This window comes from Lathyrus oleraceus, chromosome 5 (genome assembly GCF_024323335.1).
Source record: "Lathyrus oleraceus cultivar Zhongwan6 chromosome 5, CAAS_Psat_ZW6_1.0, whole genome shotgun sequence".
Taxonomy (NCBI): domain Eukaryota; kingdom Viridiplantae; phylum Streptophyta; class Magnoliopsida; order Fabales; family Fabaceae; genus Lathyrus; species Lathyrus oleraceus.
This window is the reverse complement of record NC_066583.1, coordinates 224,166,306-224,172,445: the sequence shown is the minus strand read 5'-3', so window position 1 is coordinate 224,172,445 and position 6,140 is coordinate 224,166,306. Positions and strand designations below refer to the sequence as shown.

Below are 6,140 nucleotides of genomic sequence, written 5' to 3'. Positions count from 1 at the left end.
GAAGGTAATTTGGCTATTGAGCCAGAGCCTCCAGATAAGCCAGTTTTGGCTAAGGAAAACGACGACATGCAGCATTTGGACTGTATTTATGACGATGAACCTTTAGGGTTTGAAAAAGACCCAAAGGCGCCAGAGAAAATGCGACCAAAAGACCCCTTAGAAGAAGTCGACCTTGGCAAAAATGGCGACAAAAGGCCAACATACATCAGCGCTAACATCGACAAAGAGTTAAAATCTGAGGTAATATATTTACTTAAAGAATTTAGAGATTGTTTTGCTTGGGATTATAACGAAATGCCTGGTTTAAGTATGGATTTGGTCGAACTAAAACTGCCAATAAAAACTAGAAGAAAGCCGGTAAAGCAGACGCCTAGGCGTTTTGCACCAGAGATCATGGCAAAGATAAAAGCGGAAGTAGAAAGGCTCCTAAAAAGCAAGTTTATACAAACTGCAAGGTATGTTGAATGGTTGGCCAATATCGTGCCAGTAATTAAGAAAAATGGGTCTTTAAGAGTATGTATTGACTTTAGAGATCTAAATGCTGCTACCCTCAAAGATGAGTATGCCATGCCCGTAGCGGAAATGTTGGTCGATTCGGCCGCTGGTTTTGAATATTTAAGTATGTTAGATGGTTATGCTGGATATAACCAAATTTTTATTGCAAAAGAAGATGTGCCGAAGACGACGTTTCGATGCCCAGGAGCCTTGGGAACGTATGAGTGGGTTGTCATACCATTCGGCTTGAAAAACGCCGGAGCAACATATCAGAGGGTAATGAACTCAATGTTCCATGATTTTATTGAAGATTTCATGCAAGTATGCATTGATGATATTGTGATAAAATCAAATGGTTGACTCACTCACGTCGAACATCTCCGAAAGGCCTTTTTAAGGATGAGGAAATGTGAATTGAAAATGAATCCATTAAAGTGTGATTTTTGTGTGCAGGCGGGTGATTTCCTTGGCTTTGTGGTGCATAAAAAAGGTATCGAAGTAAACCAAAGCAAAATAAAATCCATTATGGACGTCAAGCCTCCGTCGACCAAAAAGGAACTGCAATCCCTGTTAGGCAAAATCAATTTTCTTAGAAGATTTATATCAAATTTAAGTGGCAAAACTAAAGCCTTTTCACCACTACTTCGACTGAAGAATGAGGACTTTAAGTGGCAAGAAGAGCACCAAGAGGCTTTCGACAAAATCAAAGAGTATTTGACTAAGCCTCCAGTATTGGCCCCTCTTGTTAGGAATAGGCCAATGAGGTTGTATATTGCAGCCTCAGAATCGACTATAGGAAGTATGTTAGTCCAAGAGGATGAAAAATGTGTCGAAAGACCTGTGTATTACCTTAGTCGAATGCTTAATGATCCTGAAACTAGGTATAGTGATATAGAAAAACCATGTTTATGCCTGTATTTCTCTTGTATGAAACTAAAGCAATATATTAAGCCTGTTGATGTGTATGTGTCTTCTCACTTTGATATTATTAAGCACATGTTATCTAAAGCAATTTTGCATAGTTGAATTGGTAAATGGGATTTAGCGTTAACTGAGTACTCTCTGACATACGTGCCTTTGAAAGCAATGAAAGGGCAAGTAGTGGCAGATTTCCTTGTCGACCATTCAATGGTCGAAATGGCGCAAAATTACGTAGACATAGTGCCATGGAGATTATACTTCGATGGTTCAAGGCATAAGCATGGATCGGGGATAGGAGGAGTCATAATTTCTCCAGATGGAATTCCAGCAGAGTTCAAATACAGAATTGAAGGAGTATGCACAAACAATGAAGCAGAATATGAATCGTTGATTACAGGACTTGAACTTCTGCTAGAATTGGGGGCAAGGAATGTCGAAATTATGGGAGATTTTGATCTAGTAATAAGCAGGTATCAAAAGAATACAGGTGTGTCAAAGAAAATTTAATCATATATTTTGTGGTTACCATTAGATTACTCAAGAGGTTTGAGCAAGTAAGCCTCCAGCACATACCACAGAAAGAGAACCAGAGAGCAAACGATTTGGTGCAGAAAGCCTCAGGGTACAAAGCGTCGAAAGACCAAGATGAAGAAGAGGTCCAAGTGAGAGAGAAGGTATGAGCGACATTGTTATCACCATCAGATTTGTCGATTATAAAGTTGGGAGCTGTAGATAAATACCATTTTGAAATTATGACCGTCGACGATGAGGGAGAAAGTGATTGGTGTAAATCGCTAGTCGATTATTTACGTAATCCTATAGGGTCGACAGATTGAAAGGTAAAATATAAGGCCCTGATCACACTAAAATTTACGTATTTTCGACTCCGATTTCACATGCATTCTAGTTGTTTTATTGTCATTTTGTTGTGTTATTACTGTGTTTTCCTTTGTTTTCAGGTTTTTACTTTAATCGGAGCTCCGATCGAGAAAAGGAGCGAAAAAGGGCTAAAAACCCTAAAATTCAGCATTTTGTGCTTATGGCCTACCCAATGGCGGGCGCCACAGACCAAGCCATGACGTGTCAAATTCAACTTCCATCAACTCCCACGTTTTCCCACTACTTCCACTAAGGCGCCCCATATTGTGCTTGTGGCGGGCGCCATGGCCTTGTGGCGGGCGCCACAAGAGGAAAAACGGTTCCCTCCTATTTTCAAGTGAAGGGCATCCAAGTCATTTCCATCTTTTTACTTGCTTATAAATAGAGACGCGAATTCACTTTTACAATCATCCAAACTTAGAACAGAGGCAAACTCAGAAGCAACTTTGTTTCACTTAGGCATATATTCAGTATTTTATAGTGGTAATCGCTTCGCATTGGAGTGTTACCACAATTGTGTAAACAAGTCTGTGATAGAGTCTGTAATCGAGTTTGGAGCACTTTGGAAGGAAGTTAATCCTGCCGCCATTTTCTTTTCCGCATTGCAATTTACTCAGCCCTCCGATTGGAGCAGGTTTTTATTACTCGCCTTTACTTTATTTATTTCCCGCACTCGCTTTTACTTTATTTATTTCCCGCACTCGCTTTTACTTTATTTATTTCTCGCACTCGCTTTACTTTATTTATTTCTCGCACTCGCTTTACTTTTATTTATTTCCCGCACTCGCTTTTACTTTATTTATTTCTCGCACTCGCTTTACTTTATTTATTTCCTCGCACTCGCTTTACTTTTATTTATTTCCTCGCATTCGCTTTAACTTATTTACTTTCTGCACTCGCACTACTTTTATTTATTTTAATGCACTTTTACTTTACCATGTCTAGCTAAATTTATAAGGTTAGAATGTAAGGATCATAATTGAACCGATAATCCGTACAATTGTTCGTAGAAACACTTAAGGGCTATTTTAACTTTCAAATTAAGTTTTCCCGCACTTCAATTTCGTTGGGTAATATCGAAAGCCGTCCAACGTCTTTTTAAACTTAATTGTTTTTAACTATTTCAAAAACAGCGAAAGCGCTTTGTTTAGTTCATTAGGAGATTTTAACATTAAGAAGAAAAGAGATTTTAAAACTATTTTCTGACGCATTTATAAGTTTAGAGTTTGGTTCGTAAGAACCTATTTTGGTTAAGAAATCCAGGTTATAATACTTTTCAAGTTAGTCAAGATACTATATTTCTTAAAAATAGGTTTACTACTCTAACGCAATGCGCGCCTTTTTATAAGTGACAATAACAGGGTTTGATTAGGGAGTACAACTTGGTTCTGAATATGCGAAAGCGACAGTTCCTGTTAAATTAGTTCTTTTCAAAGTAGGAAACACTGCCCATAAGTAGCTCTATTAGCAAGTACTTGGATTATCAATTAATTACGTGAATTACATTCGACCCTGTCTTTATTAATTAATCTTTATTCAACATTTTACTTTTCATTGCACACTACAAAAATACCTATTTTGATTGCCTTTGATAAACACCATAACAACAGATAATGATAGATTGACACTTGGTCTCTGTGGATTCGATAATCTTTTATATTACTCTGACGTGTTCGTATACTTGCGAAACACACGCATCAAGTTTTTGGCGCCGTTGCCGGGGACCAATTTCGTCAAATTTCATTTTCCTGTCGTTATATCATTTAGACTTAGGTTATTTCCCACCGGTCGATGTGAAGAACTCGTAGTACCGGAAGTTTAAGCTTAGTATACCCTCTGGCGGAACCTGAACGTTACGCTCGCGCACGTTTATTCCTTCATAGAATTAAGAGAGCTATGGCCGAAGATCAAAACCAAAGACCTCTTAAAGATTTCGCTCAACCATCTAATGAAGAACCTAGTTCTAGTATAGTAAACCCAACTATCCCAGCCAATAATTTTGAACTTAAACCATCCCTGTTGCAACTAGTGCAACAGAGACAATTCGCGGGTCTCACTACTGAGAACCCAAACCAACATTTAAAAATATTTCTTCAATTAGCAGATACTTTTAAAACCAATGGAGCTTCTCCTGAGGCAATACGTTTAAGATTATTCCCTTTTTCCCTCAGAGATAAAGCCCTATCATGGTTAGATTCCCTTCCACCCAATTCCATTACGACTTGGGATAACCTTAGAAGAGTTTTTCTTGCTAGATATTTTCCCTCGAGTAAGACCGCCGTTCTTCAAAACCAAATAACTAGATTTACCCAAAACCAAGGAGAATTGTTGTTCGAAGCTTGGGAGAGATATAAAGAGTTGTTACGAGCATGCCCACATCATGGTTTAGAAAATTGGTTAATCATTCAAACCTTCTATAATGGACTTCATTACAACACAAAGATGACCATCGACGCTGCCGCAGGCGGTGCTTTGATGAACAAACCTTATCCTGAAGCTAGTGCCCTCATTGAAGATATGGCTCAAAACCATCAATCACGGGGAGTCGAACGAGCGACAGTTGAGAAGAAGGAAGCCCAAGGAGGAGAGCATGAACTAAGCTCTATAGACATGATGCAAGCTAAAATGGACGCATTAACCCATATTCGAATACCTATAACCCTAGATGGAGGAATCACCCGAACTTCTCCTATAAAAACAACAACCCAATCCAAAATAACGCACCTCCGAGACCTAGTTATCAAGCCCCTAGATCAAATCAACCTATGCAACCTGTGCCACCAAAGCCAAGCTTTGAGAAAATTATGGAAATTTTTTATCACCGCTCAAACCCAACAAAACAAGGAGTTCATGAACCAAAACATTCATGTTAACGAATTAATTACTCAGTTAGGAACCAAGGTTGACCAAATAGTTACTCATACCAAAATGCTTGAAACCCATATCTCTCAGGTAGCTTTAAACCAAGCCCCTCAGACTACACCTGGAGGACAATTCCCTGGACAACCTCAACAAAATCCGAGAGGACAAGCCAATGCCATTACCCTACAAAGTGGGAACGCTTATGATGAGCCACCAAACCCTAGATTGAGTGAACCCGAAACTTCTAAGGAATATACCAAACCCCCGGACGAAGTAAAGGAACCAGAGGAATCTGAAAACCAAGAAGGTCGAGATAAAGGAGAAGAACCTAAAGATAAAACTTACGTACCACCCCCGCCATATAAACCACCTATACCATATCCGCGAAACAAACCCATATCAATAAACAATATCAAAAATTTATTAAAGTTATAGAAAAACTTCATGTAGAAATCCCTTTCACAGAAGCCATCACCCAAATACCTTCTTATGCAAAGTTTCTCAAAGACATCCTTACCAACAAACGTAGACTTGACGATCCGAAGCCTTTGGAACGTAATGCTATTTCCGAGGACAAATTAGCAAAGAAAGATAAAGATCCTGGAAATTTCTCCATTCCTTGCCTTTTGGGTAATCATGTCATCGAAAAAGCTTTTCTAGACTTAGGAGCTGGTGTAAGCTTAATGCCTTTAGTGGTTTGTGAGAGGTTAAACTTAGGTGAATTACAGCCCACTAAGATGTCACTTCAGTTAGCCGATAGATCTGTTAAATATCCGATAGGCATTTTAGAAGATGTTCCTGTTAGGATAGGTCAGTTATTTATCTCTACTGGTTTTGTCGTCATGGGCATCAAAGAGGACAATGATATACCAATCCTTCTTGGTAGACCATTCTTATCGACTGCAGGAGCCACAATAGATGTCAAGAAAGGAAAGTTGACATTTGAGGTAGGTGACGAGAAAATAGAATTTATACTTTCGAAA

General features: G+C 38.8%; 1 non-coding gene across 1 annotated transcript; it reads right to left on the bottom strand.

Annotated features, from left to right (window-relative positions):
* Positions 1-4,575: 4,575 nt before the first annotated feature.
* Positions 4,576-4,682, bottom strand: LOC127088677 (small nucleolar RNA R71). Its single transcript, XR_007790503.1, has one exon. It is a non-coding gene; the product is annotated as a small nucleolar RNA R71 (small nucleolar RNA).
* Between the last annotated feature and the right edge of the window lie 1,458 nt (positions 4,683-6,140).